The sequence below is a fragment of the Protopterus annectens genome, chromosome 14.part0 (assembly GCF_019279795.1).
Source record: "Protopterus annectens isolate FY-2018-M chromosome 14.part0, PAN1.0, whole genome shotgun sequence".
NCBI lineage: Eukaryota > Metazoa > Chordata > Ceratodontiformes > Protopteridae > Protopterus > Protopterus annectens.
The window spans coordinates 824,853,387-824,872,948 of NC_056748.1; the positions used below are offsets into that span (position 1 = coordinate 824,853,387).

Consider the following 19,562-nt stretch of genomic DNA (forward strand, 5'->3'; position numbering starts at 1 on the left):
GAGCAAGATATCTGGACAAAGCCGTGAATAAAAGTGGGACAAAGGCCCAAAAGTATGGACAATTTGTAAAGAAACTGAGAAAGTTGATAGAATAACAGTCTGTACATTGGCATTAATTTCCTGAAGTGCATGAAGTCTGAAACTCAAGTGTTTGTCATCATGTTCTGACTTCAGTCTTTAATGACTAGCTACTGATTTGCCAGAAAACAACAGTGTATTACAGAGGTCCATACATATTTACAGTAACAAACCTTCACATTTGTTTACTGTACCACTGCATACCTGTAGTTAATTCATGTCCAAAATAATAATCCTCGTATGAATGCATACAGGAAATAGTCAAATGTGAATGGGAACACCCCTCACCGTGGATTATGTATTGTAACCACCCCCACCCATATTATGTATTTCCAACATAAAAAGCTGCTGACAGGTGCCGAAAGACCTGTGTCTGTAAACACAGGTAAACCTCTATAAAATGGACAAATGCTGTCCATGTGCTTCGTCTGACATTTGAACTCGGTCAGGGCAGTTTCATTCACCAGGCGGACAAGCCTAAACCCAGATCACCACAGGAACACCCTGACAATCAAAGACTTGTAATTGCCAGGACTATAAGCCTTGGTGTTCTGCATATCCTTGGAGTGATTAAATATGCAGCTTGGGTCTAGAGCAGTAGGGAATAGGAAATGTGTAATATGTAGTACCTCGTTTTTCCCAGCAGGAGAATGGATGCCTGTGTTGTAAGTGAAGCGGTGAGGCGTATGTTAATGTAGCTATGTACTATGGATATGCATATAAATGAATCAGAACACCAATAGTATAGTGGTGACAGCATCCGGCCAACGTGAATGCAGTCCCGGGTCAACTATGACTTCAGCACATATGAGTTAATGAATGCGTGTGTGCTGTAAAGACATTTAAATATGTAAAGGTGAACGTGTGTTTCGCATATGTCCGTTAACCAGATTACAGATATTGTACTGGTACCATCACAATTAAGAAAGCCCACGTAAGCACAAAGACTTAGTAAACATATGTAACCCACAATAAGGATATGCAAGTGCACCTGCGCGTGTGTAATCCGCTCACAGCATAGCAAATGAATGCTGTTTTCTACACGTTTATTTATATATCTATATATGGATATATATATTTGTGTATAGATATATATCCACAGACTTAAACTAAATAAATATATGAAATAAAGAATGTACAGACATATATATATATATATATATATATATATATATATATATATATATATACACACACACACACACACACACACACACACACACACACACACACACACACACACACATACACACACAATTACATTAATCGATATATACATAAACACAGAAACATTTGTCCTTGTAGATATAACACATGTACATAAAAAGGCTACACGTCATAGCTATTATGGATAGACATACAGACATGCAAGAAAGGTAAATACACTGCTACTTTCCAAACCATTGCCTGGAAAGTACCAGTATGGCAAATCTGCAAGTTCTACTATTTAAACATGGATATAGGTGTCCTTCGCAGGACTCCAAAAAGTGTTGTCTAGCAGCAACAGCCACTAATTATCAACGCTAAGGAAGTCACATCGGCAGCTACACTATAGCTGTACATGCAACAGTAGCTTGTGCAAGGGTAATAACACATGGGTTGACAGAATGTATGACATATGTCCTGATACGTGGAAAGTGGATAGTGCTTAGAAGTATCTTCATACTTTATTATCGCTCACATTAAATATGTCTTATGACTACTGTGGAGGGGTGTCAGGTATGGGCATCATGGGTATGCAAGAATGGGCCTAGGTTCACAGGTGTTGGTTGGCACAAATTTATTAGGTCCGCCCCATGGGAGTGATTAATATTCCAATGTGGGTATAGCACATGCCTATACCTTCCAAACATGAAGAACCCATCTACTGGATATTGTGTAAACCATTGTGGGAAGACGTAGAGACTTATATCAGTGTCATGTAAGCGATTATTATGGACGTACATGCATACGAATAAGATGGTAACCATACCTCTCAACCTTTCAGAATAAGACAGCTGGACAAAGGCATATTTAAATAAGTACAAATACGGGCTATGTTAAATATTCCTCTGACAAAGTAAGAGCATTGATAGAATCATGGATAATTCATTAGTATGAATGTTTTGAGGGTTATTAGATTTAAACTACTAATGTCTGTCATTATTATCTAACCTCACAGTCCTTAATGACCTGCCACTAATTTACCAGAAAGGCACAATAATAACAAAGAAGGAACAACATTATAAGTCTAAGTTCGGGACATTTAACCAACATGTGTACAGTTCAGAGGTATGAAGGTAACCCTGTTCTAAATAAATGTACAGAACTAGTGATATCAGGTGGACAGGTGTGAAGAAAGATGGGATGACAAATGACAAAACATGTACAAGTCAAAAGCATGTACCTTGATAAATGTGAGTGAATACTTATGCCCTGTGATAGTCAATGTGGAAGGTTAATAGTGTCCCTCAGGGTGTTATGCAGTGTCCCCGATACAGTGTCCAGTCTCCCACACTTGCATGTGAGTTCTGCCACTGACAGACATCGCAAATACCGGTGAACACATAAGGTAGATGATAGCATAATATGTTGTGATTAGCACCTGTTGGCTTTTGTGAGGAACACAACACTCTTGGCGGGTGTGTCCTGCAAAAGGAATGTAATGGCATCTGGCCTGTGATTTATTCTTGTGTGTAGTGGTGTAATACAATGATATATCTTGTATCAGAAACAGATACATGTGATAGGAAACAGTATTATCGACTATACTACTACAAGAAAACTCTGGAGGTATGAAAAGCGCTGAAGTAGTCAGTTCAGTATTGACCGCAGGTATGTGTTGACATGTCATATGTCACAGCTGTATATATAGTACCTATAGGGCTGTCACCGTTACAAATGATGAAGGTGGGAGCTGCTTTGTAGAAATGTCAGACATAGCAGGTCAAACCATACCTACAGCCATGCATACTCCACAAATAGACATATTAGCACACAGCAAAGCTTAGGCCAGGGGTCATGGAGCCTTGGCCAGTGTGTACGAGTAGAGGAAGTGTAGAACAAGGCAAGATGTTTGCCGAGCTATTCAGCAATATCCTGTAGGGGCGTGTAAGACAGCCCTTAAACCGAACGTTGCACGGACAATGTTAGGATATGCAAATTACCCCATTTGTAGGTGAAAGCTATGCAAATTATGTAAATCTGTGATACATGTAACAGTAAGCTGTCCGTGCAAGAATAGAGTTATGTGCAGAAATGTACTCGGATGTTAACCGAGTTACATTCTGCAAGTAGCTAAACGGAGCAATTTCAGCTGCAAATAAAGGATGAATACAGTTGAAGAAGCATGCCAATGGCCAAATATAAGGCCAGTGGCATATTTCTCCTGTTGAGTTCCGGTTGTCACAAGTCTTTAGGAGTAACTTTTGATAATCTGTATTGCGTCTTCAAAAATTTCGTAGTTTCCCAAAGGTTTTTACTTCGTTCTGATGAAGTGTATTTTATACATGAAAGCGCTCAACCAACTGATTGTTAAAGGATTATTGTATTAAAGAACTTCTGTTTCTTTGCATTTCAACAAAGTGTGGATCGTGGTTTCTTCTGTGGGCTTTGGTGTTTCTTCAGTTACTTGTTGTACCCACAGTGATCTTTTGGTATTCGATGTGTACACAACCGTTTAAAGGTACTGTACTATCATTGTTGTCGATGCCCCTTGTAATACCCAGCAACAGAATAACTGGTCACTACACAACTATAACCCAGGATCACTACAGCACACAGTATGTGCACTATCACAGAGCCATAGCATCAAAGGTGTTCACGTACAGATGATGCAGCACATTCAATAGTGCTAATATCCACATACATATCAATATCTGTCTATCTACATTACATATATAGAAATAGAAATACACACACACACACTTGGCAGGGTTGTGATCAGAACACAGACCTAACTACCTTATCACACTACAGCATTACTCATGTACAGAACATGGTACCGTGATTACTAGATCACAGCATTTACACAGGCATATGTCCAGCTTGCTGGCATCAGCATCAAAGGCAAAGACGCCGTACGGATTCTACGGAGAGTGAATAGTGTAAAAGCAATGTACTGTTGTCATACAGCAGGAAACTCTCACACACACACACACACACACACACACACACACACACACACACACTTGGCAGAGCTGGGAGTCGAACATACACCTAACTATCTTATCACACTACAGCAATACGCATTTACAGAATGCGCTACAGAGATTACTGAACACAGCACTCCCAGAGGCATACTTCTAGGTGGGTGACATCTTCCGCAAAGGCAAGGACGGCGATAGGGAATGTATAAAGAGTGAGCAGTCTGAAAGCATATTACTGTCCCAAGGTAGACATCGACAAACACACGGCAGTGGTGTGATCGGGACAACTAAATATCTACGAAGCACCACAACAACAACACTACATAGATACGGGACGCGCCACAGACAGTACACCCTGCAAGACAGTCAGCCAGTGTGTTCAATGTAGGCATCCATCGTGACGTTGTAAATGGACATCTGTTGCCTGGATGTCCACCATCGCTATACAGGATGTCAATGGCCATGCCCATACACAGAGGCACAAGGTGTCACTGGCCATGCCCACATGGTTAGTATCATACGTCCATTTGGAATGTACTGCGTGTCCATCTACACAACGGCGTACTGGGCATGCTCACACACTTGGCAGTTGCAAAGGGCCGTCTTGCATGCACATGGATTCTAAACACGTAAGGGCGCAGTTTAGAATGTACTGTGTGTCCAACTACACAACGGCGTACTGGGCATGCTCACACACTTAGCAGTTGCAAAGGGCCGTCTTGCATGCACATGGATACTAAACATGGAAGGGCATAGTATGGTATTACTGTCCCCACGTACATGACGGCCACTCACATGTATTGACCAGTACACACTCAGGAGCCATCACAGATGTCTCAGGTGCAGATCACAGAGGTACACACCGCAGTCTACAATGTAGCCCTTAGACACCACCATGTCGTTGGACCAGCAATACATCAACACAACACCATGTGACGCATGACCAGTGGACTGTACATAGGTGTACAGCAACAGTGCAGACTATACATGTACCGACAGGGTTCCAGCATGTGTCATGCATTGCAATGACACCACTGTACATAACCAGGTCAGCTCTACAGATAACAGGAGCCCTGGGTCTTACACAGCTGTGACAGATGACTGTCGCTGTACACCAATGAACACACATGTTCAGATATGTCATACATGTAATTGCAGTGGATATGTGCATGGACCACACACACAACACATATGTACATAGCATAGCTTTTGCTGTCCTCCGTGCAGACAAGTGGCTACAGCAATCATACGCACGCAAATGGGAGGTGGGTCCATGGCTGTTGAATGCCAACAGTACATGAGGTAGCAATGTTGACCGAGTACACATTCCCTCTGTACTAGTTACCCATGACACCCATCATATCATACAACAGTCCATGTGTTATGTTTGTCAACACACATGTCCACTGATTGCAATGCATACAAACATGGCTACATGACAGGCATGTAGGACCAACACACATGTAAAAACTGTAGTGTGCATGCAGCTGCCATGCATGTGCAGTAGCTGATGTAAGTTACTCATCTGTGCTGAACTACAACTTGCAGTTGCAATGCAGCCCCATCATTGACACCTGTATATGGTGACATACTGACAGTACAGTAGGATGTACATTAGGTATGGATGGATGTGTGTACGTAAAGTGGTGATCCACCTGTGTAGATGGATGTTCGCCGGGTACGGCTCACAGGTGTGTCACACGCCATCTTACCATTACATGTGCAAACAGTACGCTATGTTACTTTTACCTGACGGTGAAGATATAATACCTACACAGCGGTCAGGTGTTACCGACTGTACGTCACTCGATACCTGTAACACTTGCATCCTCCCGTGTGCATATAGCAGCACAATTGCCGGACATAGCATTGGTACACATAATGCGGCCAATACTGCTGCATGTCTGTCAGACGTATCATCACATAGCAGGTGCATCATTCGCAGTACTGCCATGTGTGTTTGCATGTGTGACCATATATGCCACATATGGTGGGGAATACATTCCAATTGAGACACACCCCTGTACACTGTTGTAGACATCTGTGCATACTGCAGTGTGGAAAGCATGACGTAGGCAGGTGTGGTGTGTGTATCATACACATCAGCTATCCGTATGTGTATGACAGTTGTGGTCTCCACAGTGTGTGTGTGTGTGTGTGTGTGTGTGTGTGTATGTATGTATGGCTGTCTGGTGCATGGAGTGTGGGTGTATGCTACAATACAGAACACACAGGATCCCAACCCCTCATGGTGATGCAGTCAGCTACCCTGTTGATGCCATCGGTCTCAGCCGTACTGGCTACCTGTACATGTCCCTTCTCTGTGTCGCATCATGTGGGTGCACAGTACTGTGAGGGGATGACCACATAGGCAAGTGTCCTCACCTCAACACTATGGGGTGTGCGTTATAGTGTTGTCGACCCCGTGAGTGTGGGCATGTTTCTGTACTGTGACAGGGTATTACTGCTACACAGTGAGGCCTCATGCTATCAAGTGACTTCTAATGTTATCATTGTCCAGACTGCTGTGTACAACCCCTGCACCATGTCAACATACCTGTGATGTGACCTGGTATGGATGTCACGTCTCTAGCCACTGTAGCCTATTGCACTGCACACAGGCTGCTGGATTAGTATATGTGTGGACATCTGTGGTATGTTAGACTTTCCAGCTGTCTGGTTGAGGCTACGTATAGCATGCTGAGATTGCCATACGTGCCTGTGAGTACTCCACAGTTGCATATGGGAGACTGCAAACACTGCTACCTGTAGACACATGCAAGTAGACCATAAGGAGGGAACCTGGGCATCATTACCAACATGCTGTTACTGTTGTTACCGAGACACATACTGTGAACATATAACAATACATGCTACACCTGTACTACATGGTTGTGCACATATAACAATGCATGCTACACCTGTACTTCATGGTATGTCTGGTGCTTGTCAACAGTACACAACCAATGTAAAATACACATCTCTCACCATTCTTACACAACTAACGTAATATACACTTCCCTCACTAGTCGTACACAACTAATGTAATATACACATCTCACTATTCTGTTCACCCTGTGCATCAGACCATTTGAGCATGTCCCTGCACCGATGGTGTGGATGACAGGGATGTGGCACAGGCTTCATCATATGCACAGGGTGATATTGTGTGCCAGGGGTGTAGGTTGCACCAATGGGTGACATCATGTGTGTGGGTATGGGCCGGTGATATGAATGGACATGTCTGTTCAGTATGCATGTGGGTGTTGTGGTGCCCTACAGATGTGTTTGCTGTGTGCGTGTATGTGTGCACACAGTTCCGCCTTTTGTGAGGCCTACACAGGGGTATTATTGACGGCTCCAGATTGTACAGACCAGGTTGTACAGCTCACTGTGTCTGGCCACGGCCACGTGACCTGTGCTTGCCAGGGGTTGCACGGGCACTACCAGGCGGAGGTACAGATTGGCTACTGTCCGATGACACATGTCCACTGGAACCGTGTCCCCGTTGGGAATATCCAGGGCCACGTCCACGTGGCCTGCTATGTCCTGGTGTGGACAGCGCAGCACCAGCTGCACTGCTACTGCTACTGGCACTATGGGGGCGGGCATGTGAGGTGGCATGCTCACGTCGACCTGCACTAGGTGGTGTAGCTGGCCTACGTCCACGTGGCCTATGCCTCACTCCTACCAGATGTTCCAGCACAGAGAGCTCATGCTCATGGATTGCCATGCCATGATCAAGGATTCCGACCATGTCACCCAATCACCTGTCCAGAACATCAGCAATCTGCTGTTGAGCATTTGCTAATGCCTGGATGTTGTCATTTAGGGTGCGGATAGCAGCCCTCTGCAGCCTCTGCCCTTCTCTGTTCTGCCGTTCAGCACGTGCCTGTGCTGCCATTACAGTCTGGAACATGCGTCTGGTGATACCAGCTGCTGCGCTCTGTCCTGCAGGTGCATGTCTGCCAGAGGTCCTCCTACAAGCAACACTGGCCACATGCCTGTGTGGCACATCTGCAGACATTACACTGACAACATGGTGTGGAGACACACCTTCTGTAGCCACCACACATTTCTGTTCCACACTAACAGATGCTGACTGTCCTTCCTCTATGGCCACTGGTAATGTGGTATGTGTTGGTAGCAGAACTGTGTGCGGGGAAGAGGGGGACATAGCTGGGATGGCAACCATTGGCACAGATTCAGCCCCTGACAACCCTGCCTGCACCTCATGCATATGTTCATCACTGCTAGTATCTGTGGGGACACTAACATCAGATGGACTGCAGGAGGGTAATACACCTACATCACCTGTGAATGCAAAGAAAGACTCTAAATTACTATAGACACAGACAGACACACACACACACACGCTCACACATGCACACACACACACACACACACACACACACACACACACACACACACACACACACACACACACACACACAGACACACACAGACACACACACACACACACACACACACACACACACACACACACACAGACACACACAGACACACACACAGACACACACCATGCATGTGATTTGACAGACGGCATGCAGCATGCCTGTGATACAGCTGACGGCATGCAGCTCAGACATTAATAGTGTTAGTAAGCATACCCCCTGGGGTGCACAATGCAGCAAGCAGGTGTCATATCAGTAGCCATTCAGTTCACACAATCATGGTACTATGCATGCATCCCCGTGATACACCATGTGGACCAGAACAGGATAACAGTACACATGGCTGACATGACCTTGACATGTAATCTGCTTACGTGTGCATTAACATGCATACATGTCTGACACAATGGTGTCCTGACATGTACAGTGTCGTAATGGCCATCACATTGCAGTGTTGTCTGTATGCCCCACAGATAGAATGCATGTTTAGCAAATGTGCATGTGCATGGAAGGGTAGTGTGAGCCATCTACATTGCTCTACAGTGTGAAGTACAGACACTGTGCCATTGCATGGCATGAGGCATCTGTATTGCTATACAGTGCATAATATGTACACATTGCATAGCCATAACTGCATGCATACCCATGACATAACTGTGGATTGTGACCCACGATGCTGAGGTGTGTACACACCAAACTATGCTGTGTCATGTGACAGGTCACTGGAGGACCTACAAATGACACCCCTGCACAACAACTGCAGAGTCTTAGCTGCCTGGCAACCATGTCCACACATAGCGGACTTGTCAATTCACCATGTCCAACATGACATTGCTGTACCACACACACGAGGTGCATAGCTAACGGTGATGTCCTACAGCAGCAAGGGAAATGTACAGTATCTGTGGCCTGATGTGGTGCCAATGTCTGTGGAAGCTATAGAGGTGACTACTGTCATGCTATGACACAGGCGTGATGTTCAACACATCTTATATGGCAGACGTCAGTGACACCTCCGCTGGCTGTGCACAGGCTGTTAGGATGTCCAGTGTACCACATCAACTGTATAATCGGTCAACTAACGCTATAATTGGACCATGTGTGGGCAATGTGAAACAGGGTGTATACACATCACATCTACTGTGTGGCTACGTATCTCTGGCCATCCCCCATGGCCATGTGAGCACATGTTGGACAAATGTCCCATATGACATACACCCATAGATGTCAGATATGTCACCATCCACAGGGCTATGCAGACAACAGGTTGTATGTGAGGTATGGGTTATGGGATAGTGTGACATTATTGCAGCCAATACACTACATGTCAGATGGCACATCACAATGTGTGCACCCATTGCAGGGGCATATAACACAATGGTGACTCCTGTGGGCTGCCCATATCACAGCTCGCTGTGTGGTACTTTTTGCGTACCACACGTGTTGTTCCAATGTATAGTACATATGCCTCCATTGTAGAACACCTCCACTATTGTATGCACAGCTGACCACACATGTAGCGATGACAAATACTCTGGTTTCATGTCGATGTATCATTTCATTTGTATATATTGCACATGGGTGGCCTGTGTGAATGATGGGTGATGCAACCTGTATATCGTGAATGGAGCGAACATCAAGTGTGCAAGTGTTAACTGGCCACATGGTGACTAGATCTATGCTTTTACATGCCTGATACTGATGACAGTCTCACCTGCAACGGACTCATGTCTGTGCGGCACACCAGAGGTACCTGTATAGGGGTGACACAGCAGTATGAACATTATCCATGACTGTATGACAGCCACAGGGTGCACTGTGCATGTTAACACATACGCCTGTACAATAGCATATAGTATGCACATGTGTGCATACACAGGGTAGCATACTGTAGTATGCAGCATGTGTGTCTACATACCATGCATATGTTGCTACATTACATAATGTACAGTGACACATGCACGTAAATGGGATATAGTAGCCATATGTGCAGTACTGACTTACCAGGAAACTCCAGGTTCATTGGTTGGGAGACACCCACCTCCACGATTGCAGATAGTGTTTGTGGATGCTGTTCTGAGGGTGTCCCCAGACTGGCCAGTAACTCCTCAGTGTGTGTGTGAGTGGGGGCTGGGTTGGTGGCCCACCACCTGTTCCACCTTGTTCCCTGGTGATTGCAGTGGCACGCTGTTTTGCATGCCGTATCAGGTCCGTGCAGTGTCTGCGCACCTGCTGGTAGGTGCGGTTATGGCCACCCACATCGTTCACCCTCCTGTGCAGATCCTGCCACAGGTCGTCTCACTGCTCTGCATGCTGTGGCACATTTCTGAACAACACCTTGTAGTTCTCATGGAGGTACGGGATGAGGACATCATCCTCCTGGTAGCTGTATGCTGGAAGGCGTGTACGAGGCATTATCTGTAAGACATAATGATGGTGACAGGTCACAGTTTCTGAGATGTACAGAGATACAGCTGCACATACATTTCTATGACATCTAGTACACCTGCACAGTTATCTTTGCAAATCACCATGACACTGACACGACTGACGTGTTTGTGTCACACACATGTAATACCTGTTATGCATTGGATATCATCACCATACATGTGTGTCATTACGGTGTTCGTACTCCATGTAAATGCTGTCTTGATGTGGGCATGTCTGTTTGCCTGCACTGGTGTTCTTACCTATCTGCACATGCCTGGATGTGTCCACGGTATTGCTGTTGACCTTGATGCTGTGTATATGTCACATATCAACACAGACACAGCCTTAATGGACTTGAGCAGTGACAATGCACACATATGCATAGAAACCTGTACATGCATGTGTTTTGCCATATACATCTACACAGCACTGTACAGCTGTTCACCATCCTGCCACGGATCGCCTGTGTTGCTCATGTGATAGACATGGGACAATGGCTAGTCGGACGTCATTCGCAGGGATGGTTATCAACCATAGCATGTGCGGGCAAGGTTTCCTAGCTGTAACCAACAGCCATTATGCCACCGCAAGGTGCATCAGTGCCAAATTACTGATCCAGACAGTTGATACTACATCTACCATGCAGCCATCATGCCATGTATGACTGGGATGACATGTGCAGCTTTGATGGACAGGGTTGCATGGTATAGCGGGAGTATGTCACATGTATGGCACAGGGATCTGTCCAGCATGTTGCGATCCTAGTATTAGTATGGTGGCTGTCCATGTCATATGTCTTTCAGATCAGGTTATGGACATGTAGCATGTTCATCATCATGGTGCAGCAAATGTCTTTATGCAAGGTAGACAACATGCTGCATAGTGGAGGTGAGGATTGTGAAGGCTGGTATCACCCATCCACGCATGGCCATTACCCCTTACAGATGATATGTGATCCAATATTGGTCACTCTGGTGCTGTATATGCCTGTCCAATGATCTCCGTGCTCATGGATGGCACCCTGTCATGACATGGGTACCTCATATGACTACCTACTGGGCCTGGAGACGTCACTAGGTCAGGGAGGTGTACTTCATAGCACCATCCCTTACACAGTGTCCATAATGTTCACCACAGCCTAGGTGATAGTTAATGGGTACAGGGATGTTCACCTAGCAGTGACAATGCTGATAACATCCATCAGACTGTGCACATATGTCACACACCTCACCCACACAGCCCATTCTGTATGCTGTTCACAACACTGACACAGCTATTGCTCATAGGTCATGGCCATTCACATCCTTACATACACAGATGCCTAACATTTGTCTGTGTGGTATGGGCTACAATGAGGGTGGAGTACAACACCTTAACCCTGTTCTACTGTAGCTGGCACTAGTGTGATATGCACATGTCACTCTGGCACCTTTTGTAGTTGTGAGTCTGTCAAAAGGCCACTGGTGGAACACTCCTGTGACATACAAATGTATTTGTAATCAAACATCCGTACTGTCTTGTACATCTGTACTGCTAACATCTACAATGATAATGGCTCATGGACATGCACACCATACTCATCAGGGTTATAGTGCGGTACCACCCATTATGACTGTCGTCACCACTTGTGGGTTGATATTATACAACACCCTATCTATATTGTATGTTCATGCTAGGCACTTGTTCAGAACTTGTGAGCATGTCATGAGCTACTGATTTCTATAGCACCCATTCCACACCATTTCCCACAGGTACACTGGCTGTCCTAAAATTTCCAGCTTGCTTACGGTGCAACAGCTGTTGTACACACGTAACTCACATATCCTGTGAGACATGGTTGTATATACAGGCATGTCCAACTGTCACGTACCAGTGCTATTGCCTGTCTGTATGATGGATATGCCATACATGTGGCAATAGAGCAATTGTCTCATGTTCACATTAAATGCTCGCCTCCCAACATGTGACACTACAGCCTGTGGGGGATGCACATATGCAGCCCTGCTGGGGGTAATGCTGTCACCAACCCTGACTGCACCTGACAGTCACGTTGGGATGTGTAACATTCGCAACACACCCCACACATCACATAGTCTCACATGATATCCACCACAGGCCACACATACAGGGACAACTCGTGCAGTACCTCTCCATACTCTGTGAAGGTACCAGAGGCAGCCCCCATCATGGAACACAACATCACCAACTTATAGCCCACAGACTCGTGTGCCCATTACATACAGCCAATAGGGTGTTATAGCATACACAACACACCAGTCATAGGTGACTCTGTAGGCAGTCACACTGCAGGTCCACACAGCAGGCTACACAAGGTGATAGTCGCTTACATCTTGCTGTCGGGTAACTGGTTCTGCAACATAACCTATGCACCCATGCCACACCTCACCAGGTACGATGTGACTGTCATTCTCCATGTTAGTGTGACTGCCCTGAGATGCCACTTCACAGACTACATGTGCAGGGACATGCAATAGCTCACCAGTCTTGTAGCCCTGAAGGTGTGGGCCAAGCCCTGGGGAGCATTATGCATTCATCCAGACCCGATACCACTCTACAGCGACTGACTGTGTCACTTCAACAGTTGCGTATGCTTCTGCTGTCATTCCACAGGCATTTGGTATCTGTCCGCTTTGACTGACCTGGTCAAACACAATGCTTTGGCACAGATGACCTGCACCTGTCAGCCCTGGGAGTACAGATCACATGTGAGGCTCTTGCTGCTTCTATACTGCTTGTCTTGCACAGTTTCCAATAACAGTCACTGGCGGAACGGGAACTGGCAAACAAGACATGGGGTCATGTGACACAATGCTTGCATCTTCCTGTGTGACGCACGCAGGCAAGGCACACCTTTTAATGCACCACTCCAATATCTCTGCAGTGACTGGGACCTGCCTCTAGGCTCTGCAGAGCACACCTGCAATGACAGGTTATAGACAGACCATACCTTTCAGGCACACACCTGTACCGGCACACCCACAGCTGAGGTGTTCCCATATCTCACTATGTTGTACACACATCCTGGCTAGTTACTTAGCACAATGCATCAGAGGTGCTTCCTGTGCAACTAACTGTGTTCTGAACCGCTATACACATTGTAACCAGCTACAGATTCAACAACACACCCCACGGTTACCAGACCTCATTTGTTGGTGTACTGGACAGTAGGGCTCAGACAGCTACTACTGATGTTTGACTGACACTACCCCACACTTAACTGGGATAGCCACTCATGTACTGGCACATCCATGAGTCATAACCTCCACTCAGCTGGATCAACCCATACACACTCCAAGACCAACATTATCCTTGACATGAACACTACCAACATGTGACTGGTGTTCCACACCTGGGGTTATCCCCTCATTGGTGTATTCCGAACATATGCTGATCACCTTTGTTAGCCACATCCCGGCACCACACCCTTCACGGCATACACGGTACATGAGTACTACAACACCTACTACAGACATCTTATGACAACATTATCCTTGACATGAACACTACCAACATGTGACTGGTGTTCCACACCTGGGGTTATCCCCTCATTGGTGTATTCCGAACATATGCTGATCACCTTTGTTAGCCACATCCCGGCACCACACCCTTCACGGCATACACGGTACATGAGTACTACAACTCGTACTACAGACATCTTATGACAGCGGTTGTTGACGTCATGACACCCGTACAGATGGACAATGCACATACAAACACTGAAACATACCCCAGTGCACTTCATTAGCACGTACACGACTGCATGGATCATGCTATTCCACACAGAGCCATGATGGTACACACCAGATAACAGACGCCACTCTGGTGGTCATGTTCCATGGACATAATGTACAACAACAGGTGGAGGCTGTTGCACAGTGGTGTACAATCCCATGGGTGGGGTAGCTCACTGGTCAGCCTTGGTAGGGCCATGGGATCCCTCATCACATACTCCATGACTTGCTACGTAAACATTACTGTGACACATTCCGGGGTGCACCACAAGGCATTATGGTGGTATGTTAGTAGTCAATGGCAATACCCACATCTGCTCTCACATACAACAGTCACTCAGGAACATTACAGACCCAGGTGATGTAGGCAACATGCTGGCAGATGGATTCAATGCTAACATTACACCCTCACATTCACTACAGGGCCACAATCCATGCAGGAACATTGCGGTGTCCCTGCGGTCACACCAACACAGTACTAACCTGCACTCTATATGTCCTGGGACACTGGCCCCATGTCACCTTCCAAAGTCCCAGGCTGTGATGCCCACAAACCTCTGAACGACATGTCTCCCCACTAGACCACCATATTCAGTAATAGCCTTGTATCAGACATTGTGGCATCTGAATGGCACACAGCAACAGTTATCACACTCCACACAGGTGGCGCCACAATGCACATGTAGGACTATAGTCCTACACACCTGACTGGACTGTTCTGCACGGCTATGGGGCACATCATCATGGACATCATTCACAGAGACATTGTTGGGCTCCGGTCCTGTGATGCCACCTGGGTTGGACTTGTTAGGGCCAGAGCATGGTCCCTACACCTGGTGGACTTCTTTCATACAGTTACCAGGGTAGTTGATGACGGTACGAGGGTCCACACATCCTATATTGTCCTCTCATTGCCTTACAGCACCGTTCTCCATTCTGGTATTGACAACATATACATCCACCTGCACATCGTACCCTATGTCTCAGGATGTTATGCAATGTGGCTCATGGACAGGACACACACAATGAGGGTAGCATACCATAGTACCTACTGCATTTCAGTTACACTTGGCATACCACAGTCCTCAGTCATAGGGCCCCTCATGTTCAGTATATGCTTCCCTGAGGTACAGGCTAGCACAGAGGGACTTTCCCTGCCTAGCTTTACAAACCCCTGCATACAAAGTGCCATGATTGATCCACCAGCTGATACTGACTCTATCCATACGGGTGTCACTGTGACAGATACCTGATATGAATATCACGGCCTCAAGCTGCATGAACATCACCTTTGCATTACACCATTCACCCACTGACTATCACATAGGTGGTAGTCCCCTATATACATGTCACATTGTACATGTTCGTAGTACACACGTATGTCGCACCCACTCCTGTGGTTACCATATTGCCACTGTGGCGCGAATATCCTTCTACATGGCCACACTTATCTGTACTGGGTGTGTAGCTGGTACATAGGCACCCATTGTACCTCTGAACCCAAAACTTCTACACACATTCAAGGGTACACCACCCGTTTAGCTTTACATACCACAACATTAACACGCCTTAATGTTTATTGAGCTCCGACAGTTGAAGTATGCGGCTGAACTACGGACACAATGTCTGTACACATTTGTATACTACATACTCAGGGGTGACCTCTGCTGAACAGACAGGGCCCATGTCCACAACAGTATTAATGGATATACTCCACATACGCGACATAAGCAAAAGCCACTGTGAGCAACATGCCCATGGATATGTGCACACACGCAACGATGAGTGGGATGTGCTTGAGGGTTACATTCCCAAACCGGACACTCACCATGCTTTGGAACATGAGTCCTATGTACATCACGCAAGGACACTCAGTAGCACTGTTCATGTGATACCTCCCTTGGTGGTTGGGGGACACATGTACGCCAGGTATCACTGCAGTGGCTGTACTGTGCAGAGGTGCAGGTAACACATGGCTCTGCTGTGCACAGGACACTACCTTAGAGAGGTGCCACTGGTGTGAACACTGTAGTTGTGCTTACACATACACATGCCAGAATGCATAGTACCCCACTATGAACCTGTGAAGCTATTACATGTCCTTTGTGCATGGTTACTTGGTAGCCCTTCCATTTAGATTAGCTATCATGCTATTACAATGTCCCGTGCCTACAAGCCATATGTATCCTGTTATTGTACACACCAATAGACGATACCTTTGGTATGCATAATATGCCTGTTATGCTGTGTAGAATATCTGACATATCTGCCTACAATACTATACATTACACATATTTTACATAGTATCCCGTAATGCAAAGCATACTTGTACAGCAGGACCACCATACACATGTCATTGTCGTTATATGCCCATACACATGCCTACTGTAACAGTATATCAACATATACTATCCCATGCTATGGCACGTACTTGTTGGACATACCCTACCACTGATGGCAGGTTGTATGGAATTGTTCTGTTTAAAGTACTCATGTATCACCCCTTGTGGTGTCTGTGATGTGTACCTTGTGGCCCACTGCTGGACACACATTTTCTACAAGCGTAAGTATGCTCAGCAAGACATCACTACATAAATACCTTTTCCCACTTTATGCATTGCGGACACTTTTAATAAATGCAAACCAGGCTATACATACAGTAAATAATTAATATAAAACATGCTATACATAAACCTACATACCGAGTGTTCTACTTACCTTGTTATCATTCCACACTTTCGTCTCTATCTCTCTTACACTGCTTATCTCCCTCACACTACTTAAACAGGTATATGGTATGAGCATACAGTTTGAATGTCTGGCAAGTCATCCTGATATAAGTCGATACCTGTAACATGTGGTTTCCTGCCGCCAATTGGTGTTCCTAAGTGACTAATTACTTGCACATCAGCTGTGCAGCTACTCCATTCACCAATTACGTGGCAACAGTGGGGTATAATTGAATTCTCCACTTGGGCATTGCCCATTTGCCCTACCTTCGGGGAGACGGCCTGTATTGTGTTTTGTTGTGTGTAATTGCAACTGCTATGTGTAGAGACAAGTATACTTTGGATTCATTTCCCCCGTGGATTGTGTGAGACAGCTAGAGTATGTGGTTCAACATGTGGGTTTACCTGTCATCCCAACCGTCTGATAACGGACTATTGCAAACAAAACCTGTAACGTCGCCGTTTGTCACATTATACAATGGCTACAATTATGCATAGCGCCTTTAATTGTGTCTCTCACAAGGTATGTTGACAGTTCTGCAGCTGTAATTGACTGACTGGATGTTTGTGTTGTTATTACGGTCTGTATTGCTATAGTTTCTAGTGTGGGGTATGTCGGTGGGTGTACGTAGCATATACAGGTTTGTGGGGCTTGCATTTCTATATTTTCCATATATATGTGTGTGGGCTCCACCCCTAATTAAAGAGCTATCAGTTAGTAGACTTATGTTACGGGATTTTACATTGGGCCGTTGTTAATTGGTTTCTATATAGTATGCAGGTGAGGTTGATACTTCCATACCTCCGGAATTGCAGCGATATGTAAAGGGATATGTCTAAATGACAGCTATCCCATGTATTTCTGCCCCAGATATTTGCAGTCATTGCGGTTGTGTTGGTAACAGAACCTCTTTGCCATGGGTTGCCACCTTTTCATATAGCCATTGCTGGACACTTGCGGGACACACAGCAGTGTTTACAGGCTGACACATAGCCACGGTCAGTACACAGGATAGCACATACTTTTATCCTCAATACATACCTATTGTTGTGGGACTTTGGCTGCTTATCATAGTGCATGTAACATTTACGTTTCTTGCATACAGGCATAACTATTTAATGCAACTATTACATAATATATGGGACATATTAATGTCCTAAAATCTCGGACATTTGCCCTTTGTTATGTTTTATGTCAGGACACACCTGCCCAGGGAGGGTCTGTCCCTCCTAATGTGGGATAGGTGGTAACCGTATGCCTACGGCTAGCTATACTCACACCTACCGTAATGATCTACCTCCAAGTTGGCACTAACAGACACACAATGCAGACACACACACTCACAATACAGTCACACGGAGACGCACACGGCACCCTCAGCACACACATACACAGACTACGGCACTCTCAAACACAGTTGAACACAGTACCTACGTGGACCGCAACACCGGCAGTGGTAACTACATGTCCCTTCATATCGCCATACTAATACTCGCGGTTGTACTGTTCCGGTACTGTGTTCTTTCGGTCTTTCAGCCTTGTGGTTACGCGTGTCGGTATGTTACACATTCCATAGTTGGCGGTATCCTATTTATTTGTACCTCCAAGGTGTTATGAATGTCTTTGACCTATCTATGTATATTTGCAGATATCGTTGAATCCATATATATCAACATATATCACTCTATCGCCCTTTCTATCTGTATTATATATATATATATATATATATATATATATATATATGTATATATGTGTGTGTATATATATATATATATATATATATATATATATATATATATCTGGCAGGAAAAGTGACAGGCAAGCTACACCTTTCATTGTGTACTTGTCGGTGTATACTGTTTCCTGGACTCCGCACGTTTGTGTCTGTGCCTGTCACATTACACACCTGCCGTAAGTTAGGGTTACCAGCTGTCCCACTTTGCGAGGGACAGTCCCTCTTTGGGCAGTTGTGTCCTGCAAAATATTTGTAAACATGGCAAATGTACTGAGATTGCAGGACATACTTATTT

The 19,562-nt window shown here is 45.4% G+C and overlaps 1 protein-coding gene across 1 annotated transcript in view; it reads left to right on the forward strand.

Moving 5' to 3' along the window:
- The window catches only part of PIK3AP1 (phosphoinositide-3-kinase adaptor protein 1), a 1,872,143-nt gene that overhangs the window by 1,538,911 nt on the left and 313,670 nt on the right, over nt 1–19,562 (forward strand). The gene's annotated exons all lie outside the window — the stretch shown is intronic.